Source organism: Fundulus heteroclitus, chromosome 14 (genome assembly GCF_011125445.2).
Source record: "Fundulus heteroclitus isolate FHET01 chromosome 14, MU-UCD_Fhet_4.1, whole genome shotgun sequence".
In the NCBI taxonomy this organism is placed as follows: Eukaryota; Metazoa; Chordata; class Actinopteri; order Cyprinodontiformes; family Fundulidae; genus Fundulus; species Fundulus heteroclitus.
Window position 1 is genome coordinate 25625701 of NC_046374.1, and position 12500 is coordinate 25638200.

Below are 12500 nucleotides of genomic sequence, written 5' to 3' on the forward strand. Positions count from 1 at the left end.
ATTATTATAATGTGTTATATCAATATGATGCCTCTAGCTTTATGAATATTAATAAAATAAGGCAAGTGCAACTGCTGTAGATATTAGTGAAGAAAAAATTCATTGTAATCTGGAATAATACAACAACAAAAAATCCTGTGTAACCGTGCAAGACTGTTGCAATTGATAGTTCTGCACCGTGTGCAAATTTCACATTTCAAGAGAAACTGCATGAGTCAGCAGCTATTGCCTCAATGTCAGAATAGCAAGATATCATCAAAAATCTATACACTCTGTCTGGTCCTGTCCAAAACTTCAAGATTATTCGAAGGATATTTTGCAGGACATGAAAAAGATACTTGGATTACCCCTGAGAATGGACAGTCAGGACAGTATTGCCGATGCGAGCCTGAGTAGACTGCGTGATATATTTACACATACAGCAAGGAAAAAGAAAATTGGATTTGGATTGATGCCAAACATTCTATTAAGATGGCGTGACACAAAATCCTGTTGGAATGCCTTTCGTCTGGAGTATCTGACCAACTTAACTCATTCACTTTGAGTCTTTGGTCAACAGATACTTGCTCCATTATTGCTTTGGACTCTTCAATGCTTTCAGATGTGGCTTTCAATTGAAAAGCATTCATGCCACAGGGTCATCACTAGTCATACATATGTCAGTGCTTGATTGTTTTATTTCTTTACCACCCGCCTATCCTGTGTACAATTTGCTGTATATTTACTCGAGTTCTTATTTTACTCTTATTCAGACCAGGTGTTGTGCCAAAGCATGTCATAATTAAAGCTTATGAAATAAAGATAAATGGAAAAAAGCATGGTACTAAGGCAATTGTCTGGTAATACTCTCTGTTGTAATTACTCATTCATAGATTGGAATATGATGACGTCTGGTTATCAAAGCAACAGTGACAAAAGACAGAACTAGCCCAAAATAACTTATGCTGGAGTATTTGTGCACTAAACTTCAAAGGCGCTCTTATATAGTGAGAATTTTTGTGCCCGTAATTTGTATTGTCAGTAAAGAAAGTCCCAATGCCTATTTGGAAAATTTTCTTTCTACTCATATCTGAGAATGTCAGATATGCATTGTAAGAGGGAAAAAGCACATCAGGGAAGACATGTGGGGATGTAGCTCAGTGGTAGAGCGTGTGCTTCGCATGTATGAGGTCCTGGGTTCAATCCCCAGCATCTCCAAGACCTTTTTTAACTTGCATTAGTAGATCTTTCTTAAAGGTATTTGTGTCTCTAGTACAATGTGCTGTCTTGTAAAGCATCCTATTGTATCTCAATAATCCAGATACAAATAAAAAAAGTTGAATATATACTCTCCACAGGTTCTTTGTTGAAATGTGTCATTTCTGTTCCAAGGGATGTCTTCAGTGTGAGGGGTTTCAGGTAAATTCAGGGTGCATCTAAAACATTTTTAATTCAGTGGTCCTCAAAGATGTTTTCGATGATGGTGACAGTGTTGGGCTCCCACTTTAGGACCTGGGATATAGTGGATTCCAGAAACCTGAAGGATTCCACAGCAGAGACTGAGTTGTTGAGTATGGCTGAGGGGTGCTCCACCTGAAGTCGATGATCATCTTCACATGTTTGAGCATGTTAAGCTACAGGTTGTTCAAGGGTGAACCAGAGAGTCAGCTGATCAACCTCCCCTCCTTAGGCTGACTTTTCACTGTCCCAGATAAGGCTGATGACCATTGTGTCACCAGTAAACTTGAGGAGTTTGACAGATGGGTCTCCTGAGATGCACTCATTGGTGTAGAGGGGGAATTGCACTGGGGAGAGCACACACCCTTTGGGACCACCAGAGCTAAGAGCTGGATGCAAAGTTCCCTTGTTGAACTTGCCGACTTCTGTTAGTCAGGGGTCCGATCCGAATACCCTTATAGAGCAAGGACTCTTTAGCCAAAGCAGAAGTGCGTCAGCAGTCGTCATGATAAGTGCTGTCTGAATAATGCAGTCAGTAAGGAAGGAGGTAGGAAAACTAGCCTAAATGCATTATTTGTATTTTTTTTATTTTATATATTTTTTATTTTTTTTATTTGTAATGATGTATTTTTTATTGTTTACCATTTCTTGCAGATTTCTGTAAAATGTCAATGTTGCAAACAGGGCGAGGGGCAGGGGGATGGGCGCTAAAGCAACGCCCAGGAGGTGTATCCCTCTTCCAGGCCTTTCTAGGCCTATAGAATCACAAAAAGGGTGGAAATAAACCGAGTGGGGAGGAGCTGAGCCGGCCAGGAGAAAACAAGGAGGGAACTGTGCCTTATGGAGTATTGTCATTGCAGACGAGAGACACCAGACCCTACAATACAGACAAAGAAACCTGGGCCTCCCCTTTTTCTGTTTCCTGTTGATTCATATTTTTTATTTTCCAAATGTAATTTGTGTGTCTTTCTATATCTTTATCCATTTATAAGTCAGAATTCCCAAAAAAAAAGACACCAGCTATCTTTGCACATGCAGAATTATTTGATCAAAATGAAAGGTGTTCTGGTCACATCGTCCGGATTCAGGGGATGGGCTCTGGTTTGCTGGCAAGTACAGATATTGTTGGCCCCATCTCGTCTTTTGTTTTTACTGGCTGGTGTCTTGTCTAGGGTGTACACCACCTCTCACCCAATGACCAGAGGAGATAGGTATACCCCCCCCCCCCCCCCCGTGCCTTGCAACCCTGCATGGACAAGGATGGATGAATGGATGTTTTCATTGAAGTAGCCAGTAAACCAGTAAATCTAAGTGATCTCTACCTTCTCTGCTATGGAGATCACAACTCGTGTTGCAGCTCAGCATGCATCTGTGTGCACTATAGAGCTTTTCTGTGCCAAATATTGCCAGTTTTTAATAGTACACTCTTACTTCCTCTACCTTAGTCCCTATTTTATGTTATAGTCACATGTGACACATTTTTTGGCATTATTAAAGAAAGCAGCTAGTGAGAAATATCCATCCATCCATTTTCTGACCCGCTTAATCCCTCATGGGATCGCTGGTGCCTATCTCCAATGTTCACTGGGCAAGAGGCGGGGTACACCCTGGACAGGTCGCCAGTCTGTCGCAGGGCAACACAGAGACAGACACGACAAACAACCATTCACGCACACACTCACACCAAAGGACAATTTAGAGTGACCAATTAACCTAACAGTGATGTTTTTAGACTGTGGGAGGAAGCCGGTAGCCTCGTGAGACCATCCTGATCTCGCGAGCTTTCAAGGTTTCACTCGCAGATCAGTCTGGCTACTCTCCGTTAAAGAAAATTTGGAGCCGTTCACCAAACGAACGTCCAATCAGCGTTGGCTTTGAGGCGGGTTGAGGTGTGACGCAACGAGAAGATCGACAGTTCAGTCTAAAGAACATGGCGGCTTCAGCCGATGAAACTAGCGTTAGCGTGGCTATCGAGCAAGTTTTATCGGAATTAAAGAGTATTTCTTTGCTGAGCTAACGAGCCTTTACCTGCAGCAGCAAGAGTAGCTTGGCTTGTGGTTGTGTTTTTGTCGTCGCTCGTAAGCATGTTGACGAGTACGTCAAATGCTTCGTTGATCTGATTGGTTTATTTGGCTTGTCTATCACCAACATAGGCCAATCAGCTAACCAGTATTTTCGCCCCTTCCCAAAATTACTTCAACGGAAGGTTTCCAGATGGATATGCGAAGCAAATCTATCTGGCGGCGTCAGGTTAGGAAGCCAGAGTACCTGGAGAGAACCCACGCATGCACAGGGAGAACATGCAAACTACATGCAGAAAGGCCCAGGGTTGGATTTGAACCCAGAACCTTCTTGCTGCAAGGCAACAGTGCTACCCACTGTGCCCCTGTGAGAAATATCTGATCATAAAATGTTGAATGGCTTTTATGTTGGCTGCCACTAAGAACAGGCACACATTTGTTCTTGTGTTAAACAGGCCATTTGCTTGCTCTGCTGTTCGTGCCTGAACAACATTTGCATTGAAATCAAAGAACTGGCTTCCAGTTTGATCTCCTCATTTACGTTTTTTCGGCTGTCAAGAAATGAACTGTGGAGAAAGACTGTTCAGCCTTCTTAGCTTCTACAGATATTTCTTTTTTTACATAGAAAAAAATCCAATATCCTTTGCCTAAGTGGGTGGAAACTGAGCTGACAAATCGATTCCAGTTGACTGCTTGTATTTCTTTTGTCGCTCTTGTAATTTAAAACCTCAGCCTGACACCACCGATCTACCCTCCTCCATGCATTGTTCTCCAGATTTAGGGCTGTTAACCTGGATTTGAGGGGATTGGTCCGGGCCAAGAACTCCGGGGAGGAAATTGATAGGCAACCGCTGTGGGTTTAGTGGGTGGAAATAGCTGTACAAATAAACCTGGTAGTGCAAATACGATATGGCAAAAGGCAGACTTGGTAACAGATCGATGAGGCATCATGGATATATTGATGTGAATTTCTTTATAATTCATTAGCTCTGACACGCCTATACTAGAAACAAATCACATCTAAAACTCTGAAGACTTATTTAAGGACTCAGTGTCACACCTTGTTTAAGAGTTTAGGAAACAACAATTATAGGCCGGTGAGTTAGAGCCAAGTCTATTGATTTGTGTGTGTGTGTGTGTGTGTGTGTGTGTTGGAGGGATGGTAGCTCATTAGTAAGACAGCCTATGCAAAACACGCAAGCCACTCGATACAAACACACATAGAAACTTTTTTAATGGACACCTTGAATTATATTTGGCGAGAGTAAATCCTGTTGACGAACTAAGATAAGGTAGAATACTTACATTTTATTCACTTGATTTTCATAGCCCCAAACTTAGTCATTAATAGTTAATGTGCCCACTTTCCTCTGGTAATCAGCGCTTTTAAAAATTCATTACCATTAAGTAATTTCTTACAAAATCAGAGGATTTTTAGTGAATTCATCCAGGAGAAAGAAATTCAATAATTTATGAGTATAAGCAGTTCATGGCTAAAGCAATTTTGCTTCACTTGTTAGATCCCCCAAGTTTAGACTATTTAGTCTTTTTCTAAGACCTGATGCCAGGGAGCTTGATATTATAATTAATATTTTATTATATTAATATTGTATTGATATTATAAGGCTCTTGTTATTAATACTAACAGGAACGGTTGTGAAGCAGAAGTTAAAGGGAGCTGAACTTGCAAATAGACATGAATCCTAAACACTGACTTTTATTGACTGAAGTAAGGTTGCCACACACCAAAGGTTTTATTGTCATAATTAAATTACAAATGGAAGCTGGCTAGATGAACAAGCTCGCCCCGAGTCGTGACTCTTTCTCTGCTTGTCAGCAACTATTCAGGGAAAATCCCTTTTAAAAGCAGCTCAGAGCTTCACTTTTGACAAACTAACAGTCACCTTAGTCGCCCACTATAGGCAGAAATTCAAGTAAATTTTATTTATATAAGTGACTGGCTGGCATCATTTAAAAGCAGTCTTTGTAAAAAGCCTGTGCAGAGACCCGAGAGACGATTACAACCAAGCAGAGTGGCAGCCGTTTTTTTACTGTCAAGTTGTGCCTTTAATTTGTGCAGCTTCCTCACTTGAAAGGAACGGAAGAGATCACGCAGATTTAAACAGTTGGCTTCTACTCAAAGACCGACAAGATTCCCTTTTTCTTCTTCTCTTTATTTTTGATTATGCTTGAAGACAGGTGGTCAAAACAATTGGTCTCGATGCAGGTAAAAAACCTTAAAGAAAACCAACAAATAACAAATTACAAAATCATGTAAAGAACTTCCGTCAATTAATATTTTACAGGAAAAACAACCTGATATTAAACCTTAAAGAAATGTAAATTTCTTTACTTGTATCCCATCAATAAATTCATTCATCTCTGCATTATTTTAGAGGATATTGCACATGCTATTTTAAAGAACCTGTTAAAGCTCCCAGACTGTAAGCAGTTAGCATTAGCTTAGCCGCGGGGCTGATTGCTCAGCTGATGCAGTTTGTACTTCATTCGTTTGTTGTTTGCTTTATATGGCACATATTTTGAGACACAAATTTTTAAGAAATATCTACTGGTGAAAGATGTAAAGGACTTGGAGATGCTGGGGATTGAACCCAGGACCTCATACATGCGAAGCAAGCGCTCTACCACTGAGCTACATCCCCATGTATGAAGACTGTGCATGGATATATCAGAGCGTCAGAAACATCACATTTGCTTAAATATTTTTTGGTCAAGACGCCTTTCAGAGTTTCAACAAAGGCTGGAGAAGTACGGACATTTCTTTTAGAGTTGCATCCATATGGCCGGCACTCTATCCAATAATTACTCTGTCCATTAACCATCCATCTGTCCATCTATCCATCTCTCTCCCTCCTTGCAGGTTCAACATTTAAATCCAACGATGTTTAGCGAAACTAATAATATCAACCTGATGCCAAAAATCTCAGCCTGACGTTTGGGCCTACTCTACACAGAGACGAACATGTTAAATTTTTATAAACAATTGAGAATAAATGTGCGTCCACATGAGAGGACAAAGCACTACTGAAAAGGCTGTAATAGGCATGCCAGGCCCATTGGTGGCGCTGTGGCATTGTTAAAGAAACATGCCAAAAATAATAACTGATGTAAAGTAAACACAGTCATCTATTAAATTTTATTAATAACGATACATCTAATAATGACTTTTATTAATTATATTTTAAAATATCCTCCAAACTTTATTTACATTTTCTAATGAAGACACTGCGAGCTTGATATGGAGTCAAATTATGCTTTTACAGATGGTGGGTCAGTTTATTTTCTTGTTGAACTTTCCCCAAATTGGGCCATGTAAGGTAGTGAGGTCAAGGGTCAGCAAGCTGAACCGAAGAAACAGCCTCAGTTAATGGTCAAAAAGTTACTTTAAAGAAAAACAAAGCAGTACTCCAAAAGAAACCCTCTAATTGGTAGAACCCAGCCAGACAATCAGTGACATCATTCATTTAAGCAGGAAGTGCAGGGCCGGCCCCTCCCATACTCTTGCCCTGCTGCAGATCTACAGGGGACAAACAATGGTGAGTAAAAAGGAAAACAAATATGAATATACTTTGAAACCAAATAAACAAGTTCAACCAATAATCCAGGAGTAGCTTTAAACTAAACATATAGATGGAAACTGCAACCTAATGCTAACACAAACAAACCCGGGATAATAAGTGGAGCAGAGCTGCAAACTGATGTTTAAATTTAAGCAATATGGCCAGCTACAGAAAGGAAATGAATCAGAAATAAGAATAAGGGACAAATGGTGAACACAAACTGAACCATTTTGTCACAGGCCACATAACCAGTAAATGCTAAGAGTAGTACACCAACCTTAAGCTCTTGTTGCAGATTTCCTGGCCATCAACCTCAAATGGTCGTAATTAGGTCATGAAAGACTATAAAATGAATGAACTTGGACAAGCTTTCATAAACTAAATTCTGCATTTACAGCACAGCACATAAATAGCAGTTTGTACTTGTGTATATATAGGAAAATACTTGTAGTTTGGAAACTCCTAAAGTCCTTGCGTGTCTTTGTATTTTGTTGTCTTAAAGTCAGCAGAGTTAAACTGACTAGCCAGATGGGCGTAGTTCTGCCGAGCTCCACACGGCTCCACACATTCACACGTATGGAGCGAAATCCATCTGGCAAGAGTCAGGTTACAGCAGAGTACCTTGGAGTTATACTGTAGTTTTTCTTGAAAATGTTTTTTCCACTGAAAAAACTTTTTTTTTTTTAAATAATGTTCATATTTTTTAACAGTAAATAAGAAAAAATGCCTGGATTTAGCAAGAATGATGTGGAGCACTGTTTAACCAAACATAACCACTGTTTCACCCTAGGCACATTGGCATTTTGTCTTTCATATATAGTTTTATTTATTCCCATCATATCAATTCTTAATAGTCTTTTTAGAAACCGTACATTATGGTGAAAGGCTAGCTATAGTGGGGCTGAACTCATCTTGTGATTGCTAATGTGCTGCAGTACAATATTACTATAGCACCATAGCAGACCTGGGCCTTCCAGTAAATATTCATTTTAACACATTACTTTCTCCAGTCTGTGCTCTTATTGAAAAAAACAGATGGGACTTTTAGCCCAACATAGAGCACGTTAGAAGGTTTACCGAACAAATCAACTTAGTGTCCCGTTTGTAGGTTTAGAGAAGAAGCCAAGTGCAGATATTCACTGGGAGAGTTCTTTAATAAAAACAGAAACTTAAATATTGTGCCGAGAAGCTGCTTCTTTGAATGCTTATATGGATCATTTAGGTGGCGTAAAAACGTGCTACTGAACAGTGTTTGTTGTTATCATTACTATTAGCCTATATATGGTGCGTTGTAAAAATTCTTCAACTGTGTTAATAAACTCAAAAAAGCCAGTGCTGTATTTTGTTGGGTTTACCTGTTGTCAATTGTGGCATTATTTTAAAAACTCTACAAACTGAAAAGCTACACATATGACAACTAGTACAACATATTATAGAGATGCCATGGGAACTATTGCCACAGTTACTATCAGATGAGATCATGGCTTTCCTTTAGAAGGGGTTTTTCTTGTGTGGCAGGGTTGGCAGCATCATTTTCCGCTGCTCTGTTTTTTAATTATGGCTTTTACAGTATCACATCAGGCAATCCCTCCAAACCTGGTGTACTGCTCTTAAAGCATTTTGCAACAGCCTGACACCAAAGACTCAAACACTGGTTGTGGTCACATTACACACATGATACTTGGCTGCATATTTATTACTGTCTGTGTGGGAGTGTAAAACCAACGCAACTGGGCTGCCTCCTTTGTTTTAATGCAGTCATAAATCCCACCAGGAACTCTGCTGGTTCTCTAAATTAGCCACTCAGGGATTGCCCTGCATCCTTATTTCTCTGCAGAATTAGCAAGGTAAAAATATAGAACAATATCTATTTGTGAACTTACGAGCCTCCAGAATATTCAGCTATTTCCATCCAGTTTTATACTTTTTATCAGCGGCTTGAAAGAGGGAAGATAAATTGCTGATCTGACATGAAGCCTTTGGGGAAAAGCATCCCAAACTCCCTGTCGAAATTGCATGAAAAACAGCTGTTTTGACAGCATCAGATCAAACAGCTGCCATGAACTCTGTAAAAACTATTTCAGGATCAAAAGCTTTGCGGTTTTATGGGGCAAGAAGAATAACTTCATATTTCTTTATAGCACAAACAATTTAGACTGAGCACAAGTAGCATTTTACTGAGTTTTCTTGTGACTGACCCAAGAAAGAAATTTATTTTTCAATCAATTGGGGAAAAATAGCAGTTAATGTCGGGACACGGTGTTAGTCTGATAAGTGGCAAAGAAAGTTGTTAATCAGTCTAAGTTAATCTGGTGTTAATGAAATTAGTAACCGGAGATCTAGAGTAGGAACAGTGACACAAAAACAGGAATAGTTTCATAAGTGCAGGCTTGGTTTTCTTCTTCATCTCGTCTTTACTTTTGTCTAGTTTTGCATTTAGCCAGTGTCAGTGTCACTACTGGTTGCATGAAATGACACTTGAATCCTACAGAGGTGACTGGGTTCATCCACCTCCTGCCAGAAGTGTTCCTGTGTTTCTCAGCACAGCTTCAACAGCATGAATGAGATTCTAGTAGAGCTGATCAGAGAAGTAGAAAGTAATTTACTCACCAACATGAACGGTATCTGCTCCGGCTTTGTGCAAGGATAAACCAGGCGAGCCCTACAATATGATCTCCATCAGGCCAGTGCAATAAATACTAGAGCCAAACAATCTCAAATGTCTGCGTACGGTGCGCATGGAGTCAGCAAGGTTTGCAGTATGATGTCAGTATGCCAGAGTGTGTGGGAGTCTTCAGACTTCTTTAGACTTGGCAGCGGTAGTCTAGCAGCCCTCCAGTGCCATCCTGAAATTCGGACCCATATGATGGAGCAATGGTTACTGGCTACCAGCAAAAATATACAGGTAAATCTGGGAAGATGAAAGAGTTGATGCAACTGACTGGTACCCACGGTCACTTGATCTAAATCCAATTACATTTTGCTCCATCTGACTCAGCCAAGTCATACTTCAGACTGTCCAAGAGCTCAGTGATGCCCTGGTCTAGACCTGGGAAAAGACTCACCAAATACCATGCATCGTCTCTTACACCACATGGCAGCTATACTAAATCCTAGGTACTTTGAGTTGCTGCAATTTCTTCTTGGCACTATAGATTGACTGTGACATATTCTTTTTTACTTCAATTTCCAGAGAGTCACTGAATTCTGCTTTCGTTAGTTTTTCTTTTCATGTCTAATAAATGATGTGGCATCTTTCATTCTTAACATATTACTTAGTGTGGCGTACCTGACAAGGTACCCAAAAATCCTTCTAAAGACAGAATATGCTGGGAGAGATTTATTAGAAATATGCAGCTGGCAGGAGTCAAGTTAGCAGCTGTAACTGAGTCAGTGAAAATACGAAGGCTAAAAAGAGAAACCCCTATCCATGCTGGGATCGATAAATGAGCTTTGAACAGAGCAATTATCCTCCAAGTGCTTGTTAGTATGAGGACCCAAACTAATTTTATTGTTTTAGCAACCAAAACAACTCCCCTTCAGCTTGCATGCCGAAGGATTGAAAACACAGCACAGGAGGAAAACCAAGAAGCAGCAGGCAAGGTGGAAGATGACACATGAAGTTAACGGGAATCACAATCCTTGAAAGATCAGGGTTGAAACGCAGAGGTCAGGAGATAGGCAAGGGTCATACACAGAGAGGAAATAATCAGAAACTTTGTTTTTGTAGGGTTGGGAGGGCCACAGTGGTCAGGGTGCAGAAACAAGGTTGATGTTCAGAGATCAAAAGCTTGGTAGAAAACAGTCAAGGGGAAGGCCAATGGGGAGAATCTAGGGCACACGAACAAGGTTGGAGCTGGGAGATCAAATCAGGACAAGAATGAAATGCAGGATATCTACATGCAGGAGCTTTTTGTAATCTGGCAAGGAAGATTGGGCTGGAGCGAGCTTAAATAACAAGTAATAATTGTGATTTCTGCAGAAACTGTAACGTTTCTGGCACTGGAGCTGATCTAATTATCCACTCAGCACACCTGTTCAGTTTCCACCCTGCCTGCAATTAACTTCCACTGTTTTCACCTGTTCTCACCTCCATTTAAACTCCGTTCTGATTAGTCTCCAGTGCCAGAACGTCACATCTGATCCCGTCTCTCAAGCTCATGGTAAGAGCACTCCAGCCTCAGTTTTTCCCGTTAAACTTACCTGTCTGTTGCCTGTTCTGACCTGTCTTGTTTTTTGAGTCTGCACTAGCTTTGTTTTTTTACCTGGATGTCTGCTCATAACCTCTGTGGGTTGTTTTTTGCCTGCATGAGCCATCGTCTCTTTAATAAACCCATCAAGCATTAGCTCCGTGTCTGGCTTACATTGGATTCAACCTCAGCAAATCATCACAGAAACAGTGGATGTGGCATGAGCAGAGACCAAGCTAACAAAATAATTAAGGTTTAATTGCTGCCTTTAATTTCCCTAATAAGTGTATTTGAATATTTACTAGAAAAAAAAACAGTGAAGTACTTTTGAAACATACGATTCGTTTAAGACATACTGTGAAGTTGGAGCTCCCTGTTGATAGCATGAGGCTAAAGTAATAAATTCAACGATTGGGGCCATTCTCCAGCACATCAAACATTTATGAATTTCACATAGGGGGTCAGAGTGCCTTTGTCTGGTATTATGTTCAAGGGCATGGTTTAGGGGACGGTAACTGAATATGGGACTCCCAAGTAAGAGACTGCACAAAGAAGATGCATTATTTAATCTTCTTTAAGTTCAGAGTGCAGGAAAACATATAAACGTAAGTACTGCTAAATAATTTAAGGGAAATATATCGCTACAAAGTAGAAATAATGCTTATATAGAGTTGACTCTGAAATTATCATGTTATTCAAAGGGGAAAGAATTAGAATATGCTACATGTAAAAGTGCAATTAAATTAAGTGATCCACAAAGTGAGGATAAACTAAAATAAATGTGAACAGCACAGTGGCCAAAGTTAAGGACAGTAGCTTAGAGGTAAATAGAGACTGTTTTGCTAAAGCCTGGATTTTATTTCTAAACCACTACAAAGTAATTACAGATGCTAAAGGCTCCCACATACTCAGGCGTTCTGTTCGCATACTGTGAGCTGTGCTGACACCTCACTGACTCCACGGACGTTTTACCCTTCATAGTCAAGCGTACCTGTTGCCTACATTTCTTGTGACAAATTCCTACAATTTCCACACTTTCTGCCAGTGGAACGAAGCGGCTGAACAGATGGTAAAATGTGTGATTAGCTAGCTGATCACCTAGAGCTGTTTCTTTTCCAGCAGGCTCCCAGCTCAATGTATAAAGCTCAGTGTCACAAATAAAATAGTAAAACATGTGAAGACTTCTTGCCTTATAGTGTGACACCTCGTACATGTACACAGTGGTAACAATTTTGCTCTGCATACATACCTGTATGCACAAGTAAGTGGGG

The 12500-nt window shown here is 40.2% G+C and overlaps 2 non-coding genes across 2 annotated transcripts; one reads left to right on the top strand and one right to left on the bottom strand.

Annotated features, from left to right (window-relative positions):
* The first annotated feature begins 1125 nt into the window (after positions 1-1125).
* Positions 1126-1197, top strand: trnaa-cgc. Its single transcript has one exon. It is a non-coding gene; the product is annotated as a tRNA-Ala (tRNA).
* A 4852-nt stretch (positions 1198-6049) lies between these two features.
* Positions 6050-6121, bottom strand: trnaa-cgc. Its single transcript has one exon. It is a non-coding gene; the product is annotated as a tRNA-Ala (tRNA).
* Between the last annotated feature and the right edge of the window lie 6379 nt (positions 6122-12500).